At 46.4% G+C, this 15406-nt stretch overlaps 1 non-coding gene across 1 annotated transcript; it reads right to left on the reverse strand.

Annotated features, from left to right (window-relative positions):
- Positions 1-14930: 14930 nt before the first annotated feature.
- Positions 14931-15051, reverse strand: LOC134959536 (U5 spliceosomal RNA). Its single transcript, XR_010187559.1, has one exon. It is a non-coding gene; the product is annotated as a U5 spliceosomal RNA (small nuclear RNA).
- Between the last annotated feature and the right edge of the window lie 355 nt (positions 15052-15406).

Consider the following 15406-nt stretch of genomic DNA (forward strand, 5'->3'; position numbering starts at 1 on the left):
TCCTCTGTGAGCATCTCTTGAAGTTCCGGGTACCAAGTCCTTCTCGGCCAATCCGGAGCCATGAGTATAGTTCTTACTCCTCTACGTCTTATAATTCTCAGTACCTTAGGTATGAAAAGCAGAGGATGGAACACATACACCGACTGGTACACCCACGGTGTTACCAGAACGTCCACAGCTATTGCCTGAGGGTCTCTTAACCTGGCGCAATACCTGTCCCGTTTTTTGTTCAGACGGGACGCCATCATGTCCACCTTTGGTAATTCCCAACGGTTTACAATTATGTGGAAAACTTCCCCATGAAGTTCCCACTCTGCCGGGTGGAGGTCGTGCCTACTGAGGAAGTCTGCTTCCCAGTTTCCATTCCCGGAATGAAAACTGCTGACAGTGCTATCACATGATTTTCCGCCCAGCGAAAAGTCCTTGCAGTTTTTGCCACTGCCCTCCTGCTTCTTGTGCCGCCCTGTCTATTTACGTGGGCGACTGCCGTGATGTTTTATCCCACTGGATCAATACCGGCTGACCTTGAAGCAGAGGTCTTGCTAAGCTTAGAGCATTATAAATTTACCCTTAGCTATATTTATGTGGAGAAAAATCTCCAGACTTGATCACACTCCCTGGAAATTTTTTCCTTGTGTGACTGCTCCCCAGCCTCTCGGGCTGGCCTCCGTGGTCACCAACATCCAAAACTGAATGCCGAATCTGCGGCCCTCTAGAAGATGAGCACTCTGTAACCACCACAGGAGAGACACCCTTGTCCTTGGATATAGGGTTATCCGCTGATGCATCTGAAGATGCGATCCGGACCATTTGTCCAGCAGATCCCACTGAAAAGTTCTTGCATGAAATCTGCCGACTGGAATTGCTTCGAAGGAAGTCACCATTTTTTTTACCATGGCCCTTGTGCAATGATGCACTGATTTTAGGAGGTTCCTGACTAGCTCGGATAACTCCCTGGCTTTCTCTTCCGGGAGAAACACCTTTTTCTGGACTGTGTCCAGAATCATCCCTAAGCACAGGAGACTTGTTGTCGGGATCAGCTGCGATTTTGGAATATTTAGAATCCACCCCTGCTGTTGTAACAGTATCCGAGATAGTGCTACTCCGACCTCCAACTGTTCCCTGGACTTTGCCCTTATCAGGAGATCGTCCAAGTAAGGGATAATTAAGACGCCTTTTCTTCGAAGAACCACCATCATTTCGGCCATTACCTTGGTAAAGACCCGGGGTGCCGTAGACAATCCAAACGGCAGCGTCTGAAACTGATAGTGACAGTTCTGTACCACGAACCTGAGGTACCCTTAGTGATAAGGGCAAATTTGGGACATGGAGGTAAGCATCCCTGATGTCTCGGGACACCAGATAGTCCCCTTCTTCCCGGTTCGTTATCACTGCTCTGAGTGACTCCATCTTGATTTGAACCTTTGTAAGTGTTCAAATTTTTTTAGATTTAGAATAGGTCTCACCTAGCCTTCTGGCTTCAGTACCACAATATAGTGTGGAATAATACCCCTTTTCTTGTTGTAGGAGGGGTAATTTAATTATCACCTGCTGGGAATACAGCTCGTGAATTTTTTCCCATACTGCCTCCTTGTCGGAGGGAGACCTTGGTAAAGCAGACTTCAGGAGCCTGCGCAGGGGAAACGTCTCGACATTCCAAACTGTACCCCTGGGATACTACTTGTAGGATCCAGGGGTCCTGTACGGTCTCAGCGTCATGCTGAGAGCTTGTCAGAAGCGGTGGAACGCTTCTGTTCCTGGGAATGGGCTGCCTGCTGCAGTCTTCTTCCCTTTCCTCTATCCCTGGGCAGATATGACTCTTATAGGGACGAAAGGACTGAAGCTGAAAAGACGGTGTCTTTTTCTGCAGAGATGTGACTTAGGGTAAAAACGGTGGATTTTCGAGCAGTTGCCGTGGCCACCAGGTCCGATGGACCGACCCCAAATAACTCCTCTTCCTTTATACGGCAATACACCTTTGTGCCGTTTGGAATCTGCATCACCTGACCACTGTCGTGTCCATAAACATCTTCTGGCAGATATGGACATCGCACTTACTCTTGATGCCAGAGTGCAAATATCCCTCTGTGCATCTCGCATATATAGAAATACATCCTTTAAATGCTCTATAGTCAATAAAATACTGTCCCTGTCAAGGGTATCAATATTTTTAGTCAGGGAATCCGACCAAGCCACCCCAGCTCTGCACATCCAGGCTGAGGCGATCGCTGGTCGCAGTATAACACCAGTATGTGTGTATATACTTTTTATGATATTTTTCCAGCCTCCTGTCAGCTGGCTCCTTGAGGACGGCCCTATCTATAGACGGTACCGCCACTTGTTCTGATAAGCGTGTGAGCGCCTTATCCACCCTAAGGGGTGTTTCCCAACGCGCCCTAACTTCTGGCGGGAAAGGGTATACCGCCCATATTTTCTATCGGGGGGAACCCACGCATCATCACACACTTCATTTAATTTATCGGATTCAGGAAAAACTACGGTAGTTTTTTCACATCCCACATAATACCCTCTTCTGTGGTACTTGTAGTATCAGAAATATGTAACACCTCCTTCATTGCCCTTAACGTGTGGCCCTAATAAGGAATACGTTTGTTTATTCACCGTCGACACTGGATTCAGTGTCCCTGTCTGTGTCGACCGACTAAAGTAAACGGGCGTTTTAAAACCCCTGACGGTGTTTTTGAGACGTCTGGACCGGTACTAATTGTTTGTCGGCCGTCTCATGTCGTCAACCGACCTTGGCGCGTGTTGACATTATCACGTAATTCCCTAAATAAGCCATCCATTCCGGTGTCGACTCCCTAGAGAGTGACATCACCATTACAGGCAATTGCTCCGCCTCCTCACCAACATCGTCCTCATACATGTCGACACACACGTACCGACACACAGCACACACACAGGGAATGCTCTGATAGAGGACAGGACCCACTAGCCCTTTGGAGAGACAGAGGGAGAGTTTGCCAGCACACACCAAAAACGCTATAATTATATAGGGACAACCTTATATAAGTGTTTTCCCTTATAGCATCTTTTTTATATATTTCTAACGCCAAATTAGTGCCCCCCCTCTCTGTTTTAACCCTGTTTCTGTAGTGCAGTGCAGGGGAGAGCCTGGGAGCCTTCCCTCCAGCCTTTCTGTGAGGGAAAATGGCGCTGTGTGCTGAGGAGATAGGCCCCGCCCCTTTTTCGGCGGCCTCGTCTCCCGCTCTTAACGGATTCTGGCAGGGGTTAAATATCTCCATATAGCCCCCGGAGGCTATATGTGAGGTATTTTTAGCCAAAAAAGGTTTTCATTTGCCTCCCAGGGCGCCCCCCTCCCAGCGCCCTGCACCCTCAGTGACTGCCGTGTGAAGTGTGCTGAGAGGAAAATGGCGCACAGCTGCAGTGCTGTGCGCTACCTTAAGAAGACTGAGGAGTCTTCTGCCGCCGATTCTGGACCTCTTCTCGTTTCAGCATCTGCAAGGGGGCCGGCGGCGAGGCTCCGGTGACCATCCAGGCTGTACCTGTGATCGTCCCTCTGGAGCTAATGTCCAGTAGCCAAGAAGCCAATCCATCCTGCACGCAGGTGAGTTCACTTCTTCTCCCCTAAGTCCCTCGTTGCAGTGATCCTGTTGCCAGCAGGACTCACTGTAAAATAAAAAACCTAAGCTAAACTTTTCTAAGCAGCTCTTTAGGAGAGCCACCTAGATTGCACCCTTCTCGGCCGGGCACAAAAATCTAACTGAGGCTTGGAGGAGGGTCATAGGGGGAGGAGCCAGTGCACACCACCTGATCCTAAAGCTTTACTTTTTGTGCCCTGTCTCCTGCGGAGCCGCTATTCCCCATGGTCCTTTCAGGAACCCCAGCATCCACTAGGACGATAGAGAAAAGTAAGCAAAGCTCCCTGTCTGATATAAAGGCCTTAGGGAAAACAATACAAAAGAAAAAGCAATGGGGCAGATGTATTAACCTGGAGAAGGCATAAGGAAGTGATAAACCAGTGATATGTGCAAGGTGATAAAGGCACCAGGCAATCAGCTGCAATATGTAAATTAACAGTTAGGATCTGATTGGCTGGTGTGTTTATCACCTTGCACATATAACAGGTTTATCACTTCCTTATGCCTTCTCCAGGTTAATACATCTGCCCCATTGTGTATTATAAATACGAAACATAACCTGCTTTATAAAAAATAACTAAAGTATCCATTTACCTATATGCATGTTTTTTCTTCAAGCTCTCAAACGTCACTTAAAGCCTCTGATATCACCATGAGCCAAAGCTCTATTATGATGCGTTCTGTGATGTCATAATGACAGCTAGGACTGGGCAGTGACTATTGTGATCAGTAAACTATAAAATAAAATTATTTATCAACGAGCTGTTCCACCCGTTCTTCAAACAGGAGTTTTTGATTTTCACAGTTGTAAATATATATGAGTGTTAAAAATTTGGTAGATCTATAGAGATGTAAATTTGACACGTCTTAATGTAAGCAAATATTAATCCATGGTTCTTGGTGTTACCTGAGGAGCACCCGTAGCAGATACGCTAAAAAGTGACAGGACCATTTTTGTAGTTTATTAAATTCTACACACTGGAGGTGCAATCCACGCATCGGTAATGATGTAATTATGTCATCCCTCTGTACATCCCCTTAGGGCAGGTTTATTAAAATTCTAATTACGTAGTTTTCCTATTTCCCACCTGAAGAATAATAAGAATTTACTTACCGATAATTCTATTTCTCGGAGTCCGTAGTGGATGCTGGGGTTCCTGAAAGGACCATGGGGAATAGCGGCTCCGCAGGAGACAGGGCACAAAAAAGTAAAGCTTTACTAGGTCAGGTGGTGTGCACTGGCTCCTCCCCCTATGACCCTCCTCCAGACTCCAGTTAGGTACCGTGCCCGGACGAGCATACACAATAAGGGAGGCATTTTGAATCCCGGGTAAGACTCATACCAGCCACACCAATCACACCGTACAACTTGTGATCTAAACCCAGTTAACAGTATGACAACAGAAAGGGCCTCTTAAAGATGGCTCCTTAACAATAACCCGAATTAGTTAACAATAACTATGTACAAGTATTGCAGATAATCCGCACTTGGGATGGGCGCCCAGCATCCACTACGGACTCCGAGAAATAGAATTATCGGTAAGTAAATTCTTATTTTCTCTATCGTCCTAAGTGGATGCTGGGGTTCCTGAAAGGACCATGGGGATTATACCAAAGCTCCCAAACGGGCGGGAGAGTGCGGATGACTCTGCAGCACCGAATGAGAGAACTCCAGGTCCTCCTTTGCCAGGGTATCAAATTTGTAAAATTTTACAAACGTGTTCTCCCCCGACCACGTAGCTGCTCGGCAGAGTTGTAATGCCGAGACCCCTCGGGCAGCCGCCCAAGATGAGCCCACCTTCCTTGTGGAGTGGGCTTTTACAGTTTTAGGCTGTGGCAGGCCTGCCACAGAATGTGCAAGTTGAATTGTGTTACAAATCCAACGAGCAATCGACTGCTTAGAAGCAGGTGCGCCCAACTTGTTGGGTGCATACAATATAAACAGCGAGTCAGATTTTCTGACTCCAGCCGTCCATGCAATGTATATTTTTAAGGCTCTGACAACGTCCAACAACTTGGAGTCCTCCAAGTCGCTAGTGGCCGCAGGCACCACAATAGGTTGGTTCAGATGAAATGCTGATACCACTTTAGGGAGAAAATGCGGACGAGTCCGCAGTTCTGCCCTATCCGAATGGAAGATTAGATAAGGACTTTTATAAGATAAAGCCGCCAATTCAGATACTCTCCTGGCAGAGGCCAGGGCTAGTAACATAGTCACTTTCAATGTGAGATATTTCAAATCCACCTTTTTCAATGGTTCAAACCAATGGGATTTGAGGAAATCTAAAACTACATTTAGATCCCACGGTGCCACCGGAGGCACCACAGGAGGCTGTATATGCAGTACTCCCTTGACAAAGGTCTGGACCTCAGGGACAGAGGCCAATTCTTTTTGGAAGAATATTGACAGGGCCGAAATTTGAACCTTAATGGATCCCAATTTGAGACCCATAGATAATCCTGATTGCAGGAAATGTAGGAAACGACCCAGTTGGAATTCCTCCGTCGGAACCCTCCGATCCTCGCACCACGCTACATATTTTCGCCAAATGCGGTGATAATGTTTCACGGTGACTTCCTTCCGTGCCTTAATCAAGGTAGGAATGACTTCTTCTGGAATGCCTTTCCCTTTTAGGATCTGGCGTTCAACCGCCATGCCGTCAAACGCAGCCGCGGTAAGTCTTGAAAAAGACAGGGACCCTGCTGTAGCAGGTCCCTTCTCAGAGGTAGAGGCCACGGTTCGTCCGTGAGCATCTCTTGAAGTTCCGGATACCAAGTCCTTCTCGGCCAATCCGGAACCACTAGTATTGTTCTTACTCTTCTTTGCCGTATGATCTTCAATACCTTTGGTATGAGCGGCAGAGGAGGAAACACATACACTGACTGGTACACCCAAGGAGTTACCAGTGCGTCCACAGCTATTGCCTGTGGATCTCTTGACCTGGCGCAATATTTGTCCAGTTTCTTGTTGAGGCGAGACGCCATCATGTCTACAATTGGTCTTTCCCAACGGTCTATTAACATGTTGAAGACTTCTGGATGTAGACCCCACTCTCCCGGATGAAGATCGTGTCTGCTGAGGAAGTCTGCTTCCCAGTTGTCCACGCCCGGGATGAACACTGCTGACAGTGCTATCACGTGATTCTCCGCCCAGCGAAGAATCTTGGCAGCTTCTGCCATTGCACTCCTGCTTCTTGTGCCGCCCTGCCTGTTTACATGGGCGACCGCCGTGATGTTGTCCGACTGAATCAACACCGGCTTTCCTTGCAGGAGAAGTTCCGCCTGGCTTAGAGCATTGTAGATTGCTCTTAGTTCCAGAATGTTTATGTGAAGAGACTTTTCCAGACTCGTCCATACTCCCTGGAAGTTTCTTCCTTGTGTGACTGCTCCCCAGCCTCTCAGGCTGGCGTCCGTGTTCACCAGGATCCAATCCTGAATGCCGAATCTGCGGCCTTCTAATAGGTGAGCCTTCTGCAACCACCACAGAAGTGACACCCTTGTCTTTGGTGACAGGGTTATTCGCAGGTGCATCTGCAGATGCGACCCTGACCATTTGTCCAACAGATCCCTTTGGAATATTCTTGCATGGAATCTGCCGAATGGAATTGCTTCGTAAGAAGCCACCATTTTTCCCAGGACTCTTGTGCATTGATGTACTGACACTTTTCCTGGTTTTAGGAGGTTCCTGACCAGATCGGATAACTCCTTGGCTTTTTCCTCTGGAAGGAAAACCTTTTTCTGAACCGTGTCCAGAATCATTCCTAGGAACAGCAGACGAGTTGTCGGGATTAAATGGGATTTTGGAATATTCAGAATCCACCCGTGTTGTCTTAGCACCTCTTGAGATAGTGCTAAAGCTGTCTCCAGCTGTTCTCTGGACCTTGCCCTTATTAGGAGATCGTCCAAGTATGGGATAACTAATACGCCTTTTCTTCGAAGAAGAATCATCATCTCGGCCATTACCTTGGTAAAGACCCGAGGCGCCGTGGACAATCCGAACGGCAGCGTCTGAAACTGATAGTGACAGTTTTGAACAATGAACCTGAGGTACCCCTGGTGTGCGGGGTAAATCGGAACGTGTAGATACGCATCCTTGATGTCCAAGGATACCATAAAGTCCCCTTCTTCCAGGTTCGCTATCACTGCTCTGAGTGACTCCATCTTGAACTTGAACTTTTTTATGTAGAGGTTCAAGGACTTCAGATTTAAAATAGGCCTTACCGAGCCATCCGGCTTCGGTACCACAAATAGAGTGGAATAATACCCCTTTCCTTGTTGTAATAGGGGTACTTTGACTATCACCTGCTGAGCGTACAGCTTGTGAATGGCTTCCAACACCCTCTCCCTTTCGGAAGAGACGGTTGGTAAGGCAGACTTCAGGAAACGATGAGGAGGATCCGTCTCTAATTCCAACCTGTACCCCTGAGATATTATCTGCAGGATCCAGGGGTCTACCTGCGAGTGAGCCCACTGCGCGCTGTAATTTTTGAGACGGCCCCCCACTGTCCCCGAGTCCGCTTGAGAGGCCCCAGCGTCATGCTGAGGTTTTTGCAGGAGCCGGGGAGGGCTTCTGTTCCTGGGAAGGAGCTGCCTGTTGGTGTCTCTTCCCTCTTCCTCTGCCTCGTGGCAGGTACGACAAGCCCTTTGCTCTCTTATTTTTGTAGGAGCGAAAAGGCTGCGGTTGAAAGGTCGGTGCCTTTCTCTGTTGGGGAGTGACTTGAGGTAAAAAAGTGGATTTCCCGGCAGTAGCCGTGGCCACCAAGTCTGATAGACCAACTCCAAATAACTCCTCCCCTTTATACGGCAAAACCTCCATGTGACGTTTTGAATCCGCATCGCCTGTCCACTGTCGTGTCCATAAGGCTCTTCTGGCTGAAATGGACATAGCACTCACCCGAGATGCCAGTGTGCAAATATCCCTCTGTGCATCACGCATATAGATAAATGCATCCTTTATTTGTTCTAACGACAGTAAAACATTGTCCCTATCTAGGGTATCAATATTTTCAATCAGGGATTCTGACCAAACTACTCCAGCACTGCACATCCAGGCAGTTGCTATAGCTGGTCGTAGTATAACACCTGCATGTGTGTATATATTCTTTTGAATAACTTCCATCTTTCTATCTGATGGATCCTTAAGTGCGGCCGTCTCAGGAGAGGGTAACGCCACTTGTTTGGATAAGCGTGTGAGCGCCTTGTCCACCTTAGGGGGTGTTTCCCAGCGCGCCCTAACCTCTGGCGGGAAAGGGTATAATGCCAATAACTTTTTTGAAATTATCAACTTTTTATCAGGAGCAACCCACGCTTCATCACACACGTCATTTAATTCTTCTGATTCAGGAAAAACTGTTTGTAGTTTTTTCACACCATACATAATACCCTGTTTTACGGTATCTGTAGTATCAGCTAAATGTAACGTCTCCTTCATTGCCAAAATCATATAACGTGTGGCCCTACTGGAAAATACGTTTGAATTTCTACCGTCGTCACTGGAATCAGTGCCCGTGTCTGGGTCTGTGTCGACCGACTGAGGCAAAGGGCGTTTTACAGCCCCTGACGGTGTTTGAGGCGCCTGGACAGGCATTAATTGATTGTCCGGCCGCCTCATGTCCTCAACTGACTGTTTAAGGGAAGATAAACCATCACGTAATTCCACAAATAAAGGCATCCATTCTGGTGTCGACCCCCTGGGGGGTGACATCTGCATATTTGGCAATTGCTCCGCCTCCACACCAATATCGTCCTCATACATGTCGACACCACGTACCGACACACACCGCAAACTCACAGGGAATGCTCTAATGAAGACAGGACCCACTAGCCCTTTTGGGGAGACAGAGGGAGAGTCTGCCAGCACACACCACAAAGCGCTATATATACAAGGGATATCCTTATATTAAGTGCTCCCTTATAGCTGCTTTAATATATATATATATATATAGCCATTAATGTGCCCCCCCTCTCTGTTTTACCCTGTTTCTGTAGTGCAGTGCAGGGGAGAGACCTGGGAGCCGTTCTGACCAGCGGAGCTGTGACAGAAAATGGCGCCGTGTGCTGAGGAGATAGGCCCCGCCCCTTTTTCGGCGGGTTCTTCTCCCGCTATTTTTCCAGTCAGGCAGGGGTTAAATATCTCCATATAGCCCCTATGGGCTATATGTGAGGTATTTCTAGCCTTGTATAAGGTTTATATTTGCCTCTCAGAGCGCCCCCCCCCAGCGCTCTGCACCCTCAGTGACTGCCCAGTGAAGTGTGCTGAGAGGAAAATGGCGCACAGCTGCAGTGCTGTGCGCTACCTTATGAAGACTGAGGAGTCTTCAGCCGCCGGTTTCCGGACCTCTTCACGCTTCAGCATCTGCAAGGGGGTCGGCGGCGCGGCTCCGGGACCGGACTCCACGGCTGGGCCTGTGTTCGATCCCTCTGGAGCTAATGGTGTCCAGTAGCCAAGCAGCAAATCCACTCTGCATGCAGGTGAGTTTACTACTTTCCCCCTAAGTCCCACGTTGCAGTGATCCTGTTGCCAGCAGGACTCACTGTAAAGAAAAAAACCTAAACTAAACTTTCTCTAAGCAGCTCTTTAGGAGAGCCACCTAGATTGCACCCTTCTCGTTCGGGCACAAAATCTAACTGGAGTCTGGAGGAGGGTCATAGGGGGAGGAGCCAGTGCACACCACCTGACCTAGTAAAGCTTTACTTTTTTGTGCCCTGTCTCCTGCGGAGCCGCTATTCCCCATGGTCCTTTCAGGAACCCCAGCATCCACTTAGGACGATAGAGAAAATAAGATTTTAAACCTACCGGTAAATCTTTTTCTCGTAGTCCGTAGAGGATGCTGGGGACTTCGTAAGGACCATGGGGATAGACGGGCTCCGCAGGAGACATGGGCACTTTAAAAAAGACTTTAGATCTGGTGTGCACTGGCTCCTCCCTCTATGCCCCTCCTCCAGACCTCAGTTAGAGAAACTGTGCCCAGAGGAGACGGACAGTACGAGGAAAGGATTTTTGTTAATCCAAGGGCAAGATTCATACCAGCCACACCAATCACACCATATTATTTATTTATTAACAGTTTCTTATATAGCGCAGCATATTCCGTTGCGCTTTACAATTAGAACAACAGTAATAGAACAAACTGGGTAAAAACAGACAGACAGAGGTAGGAAGGCCCTGCTCGCAAGCTTACAATCTATACCATATAACTTGTGATATACTATCCAGTAAACAGTATGAAAACGACATAGCATCAGTCCAAGACCGATGAGACTATAACATAACCCTTATTTAAGCAATAACTATATACAAGTCTTGCAGAAGTAGTCCGCACTTGGGACGGGCGCCCAGCATCCTCTACGGACTACGAGAAAATAGGATTTTGGTACTTACCAGGTAAATCCTTTTCTTTGAATCCATAGGGGGCACTGGAGTACTCTTGGGATATGGACGGGCGTAGCCGAACAAAGGCACTGAATATTTAAATTTAGGACTCTCCCCCCCCTCCATATCCCCGAGTACCTCAGTGTACTCTCTCAGTGTTTTTTACTGAGCGAACAGGAACTATATAGAGAGGTTGACAATGGAGAAAACCTATAACATAACGGACAACCACAATGTTGACCCATAACCTTACTGTCAACTAAACAGTTGACACCATAACCATAACATAACGGACAACAACAATGTTGACCCATAACCTTACGGTCAACTAAACAGTTGACACCATAACCGATAGAACTTTATAATTTGAACCAATCGGTGAAAATGTGTTACCATAAGCTCCTCTGAGCTTAATATCAATCAAGTAAAACTTGTTACCCTAAGCTCCCTTGAGCTTAAAACAACCCAGGTAAAACTGCTCTGGGTGGGCGTCCAGTGCCCCCTATGGATTCAAAGAAAAGGATTTACCTGGTAAGTACCAAAATCCTATTTTCTTTATCATCCACTAGGGGTCACTGGAGTACTCTTGGGACGTACCAAAGCTTCCCTCGTGGGCGGGAGAGCTGTTTGATACTTGTAACAGTAGGCAGGCCAAAGCTAGATGCTGATGGCGCCACCATTCATAACGTGTAAACGTGCACGGCTATGTAGCCGCGTCGTAGACGCTCCACGACCCGCTGGGTCTGACATTCCCACAGAACCTGTGGGATGAGCTATTACTGACGTAGGCGATTGTAACTTAGCCTTAAAGTAAGCCTGACTTGTAGTCATTATTATTATCCCACTGGATGTCTGCTGAGAAACTGGCTAACCCCAGTTGGCAGAATCATAGAGAACAAACAACGTATTGATATCACGTACTGTAGACATTCGGGACATATATAAACGCGTAATGCGTGTACCACATTCAGAATTCTAGAATGTGCTGTCCACACAGGAACCACTATTGGTATATTGATGTGAAGAATACGAAAGCGGAATTCGTCCGAAGATCTGCTTTGTCATGAGAAAACTCAAATACGGTGGCTTGGTTGGAATACAAGGCACCCAAATATGAAAACAAAACCCTTGCCGAAGCCAAGGCTAGAATAAAAATGTTTTCCAAAGTGAGAAACTTAATCCCCATTTGTTGTAAGGGTTCAAAATATGAAAACTGTAAGAAATCTGAACCCAACCTCAAGCCACCTGGCGCTGTAGGTGAGATAAATAGAATCTGAACTTTGGTGACACCTTGTATAACGGTGTGTACAGACGCAATAAAGACAAACGTCTTTGAAGATAAGTTTACTACACAGATACCTGCACCCTCCGTGCAAGTAAACGCAGTTTTCCATACCACCCCGTTTAACAGAATACGGATAACTTGAAGGATGATGTCGGAAACTTCAGAGGTTTACGACTTATGTAAGCACACGAAATTTTGTAATAATGAGCTGCCTTAAGCGGTCTACTAGCTCGTAACCTGGTTGGTATAACCGACACTGTAATGCTCTATTTCTTAAGAGGGCGGTTTGAACCCTCACCCCATCAACCGCAGCTGCGGTACATAGGTAACAAGTACATAGGTAACTATGGGTAAAAAAACGTTCCCTGATGTACCAGGTTGGACGTATTATGAGCGGCCCAAGATCGTGTGCAAGTATTCCTTGGAAATTCGAGAAGCAACTTCTCTGACACACATGAGATACCATCAGTATGACTGTGACGAACTGTCTTATGATCCGTTTTGACAACGGAGAGAGAGAGAGCAGCGGAAAATGGTGGAGCCAGATACACGATGCTGAATGACCACATGAATGTGAGAGACTCCACCGCCACTGCCCTTGTGATCTGTTGTTTTGTACACATACTGAGCTTTTGTAATTGTGGCGAGATACCATCATGTATACCTGAGGGTAACCCCCTTCTGTGGACTCACATATGAAACACCTCTGGATTTAATGTCCAGTTTTCAGGATCCAAATTCTGACGGGTGAGATCATCTGTCTAACAGATGTCCACTCACGGAATAATCTCTTGACATTTTCACATAATGGTGTTCTGAGCCATTGAGGATTGGAGTTACCTGCCGCATTGCCATGCGGCTTTTTTGTTCTCTGTATGCAACTGCCGTTGCGTTGTCTGACTGCCCGTGGTCAGACTGAAAGCGAAGCATGTAGTGCATTGTAAAATTCACGTAGTTCCAGGACATTTATCGACAGCAATCTTTCGTGTTTTAGAACCTCTGTCGCTGATTTTTTGTAAACTACAACTCCTGAACCTCTGCGACTCTCGTCCAGACACCCTCGCCCCTCTGTGGGAACCGCGAGTCAAGGGCGGCGAACTAAATCGCTTAAAACGCATTATTATCTTAACTAGGTGAATACACCAATGTACCGTTAGTGTGCGTGAATTGCACTAATTACTAGATGTACATTTGTTCTTGCTGGTGTAGTAGGTAAATGCTTTGAATTACCGTATTTATAATCTTACCTAGGAATTGTGAACGTGATCTGCCACCGCAGTATACATTAGTAGCGCAAGTTAGAGGAACTTTGTTGATACAGAGTTCTTATGAGCAGATCATCTAAGATAGAGAAACTCTGTTGCGACAGAGTTCTTATGTGAGATGAACTATCATCTTCCAACATCACTTTGGTAAATACCAGAGTATAAGAAACGGTAGACCTGAAATGGTTAATGGTTGTGGCGATTTGCAAACGCTAAAACCTGTGATGAACAAACCGGAATGGGTATATCTGCATTGTGCAGATCAAGTGCAAGTATGCAATTTTGTGGCTCCAATCTGCCAATACTAACCGCAGCAAATCTATTTTCAAACTGCAGTAAGTGACTTGCTGATTGAAACTGCGACGTAGCTGTATGGTTTTGTTACCCCAAACAGAGGGGAATAAGCAACCCTCACTCTGTTGTTGTACTACTGCCTGTATTATAAAGACAGCTGAAAACCCAGCAGAGACCAAATGACTACCTGCCAAACCGTTCGACTGAGGCAGTCATGTCCTTTAATTTGTAACTAGCTGAGACCTCCATGAGTTGAAGTCTGGAAACCCCGCAAAAGTAACATGTAAAGACGCGCTTCCACAATTGGAAAAGAGATCATCAAACTACTGGCTTGCTGACCGTAGCGTCCTGTCGTTACAAGGCGTGAGTGTTTTGTACCACCGCCTTGAAAAACTGAAGTCTAAAGGGATTAAACGCCGGCACAAGTATTCCGTTTTGATACTGGATGCGGTAATGGCTGAATATCAAATTTAGGACCAACAAGCTGTGGCCTTGTCGTGCTGAACTAGCGACGATGAAAAGTGAGAATCGAAGTACCGTCGTTAGAAGAGGCTTTACAGATATACTCTGCAGCTTCTTTTAACAGTAATGTCATTGTTTCCATACATAGTCTAGTGACCCAAATGTTTCTTGGGTCTTTATAATGTTTGACACAGACGCATTTACCAATGGCGGATGGCGTCATCTTGGAAACGATTAAATAGTGGTCAAAGTCTACTAAGTGTAACAATGGAGACATTGACTCACTGTAATTTATCAATGTATGTTGGCAACAACCCTGCACTATCTGAGTGCTGGTCTAATGTACCCTTCTCACTCGTAGTTATCGGTGTGAGATTTGACATAGAATCGTGCATTAAATTATAAGACCAGTTAAATAAACACTATGGTACCCAAAGGGAAATTGGCCCTTTGGAAAGACTGTCTTTTGTTAGAGCTGGCGGAATAACTTCCGAGACTCCGATGTTTATTTGAATTGCCATTAAAATAGGACTTGAAAATTATTTTTAGTCTGCGCTAGCCTTACTCGCTATGCAGACAGACACCACAATAGGCAACGGACAGCCATTGCACGCCTTATGACGTTATCATGTCATATATATATTTTATTGCTGAACAGCATATTAATATTAAACTCATGGTTGTTTCTCTCTACGGAAATCTTTAGTAAAAACCGAAAGATTTATTGGCTGTGAAGAGAAACCAGAGTAATCTTTATGTGAAAAGCAGTTCACATGGCATATGAAACCCGAACCAAATTCCTACTAACACCCCTGCGCCTCTGGTGGCTTAGAGATGTAGGGCAGGAATGTTCTAGAATTATGTAAAAATACAGTTTACATGGCTAACTTATGCTGACCAAAAATTCCCCCTAACACCCCTGCGCCTCTGGTGGCTTAGAGATGTAGGGCAGGAATGTTCCAGAATTACAAACTGGAAAACAACAGGAAGCATGGTTAAAATGGCCCCTTTGCCATGCTGACCGTGATAATCACAGAACAAATTACAAATGTTCCCGTGTTAATCTAGCCTATTATACAGTATAATCACAGGCCGGGTACAACAC

Source organism: Pseudophryne corroboree, chromosome 9 (genome assembly GCF_028390025.1).
Source record: "Pseudophryne corroboree isolate aPseCor3 chromosome 9, aPseCor3.hap2, whole genome shotgun sequence".
In the NCBI taxonomy this organism is placed as follows: domain Eukaryota; kingdom Metazoa; phylum Chordata; class Amphibia; order Anura; family Myobatrachidae; genus Pseudophryne; species Pseudophryne corroboree.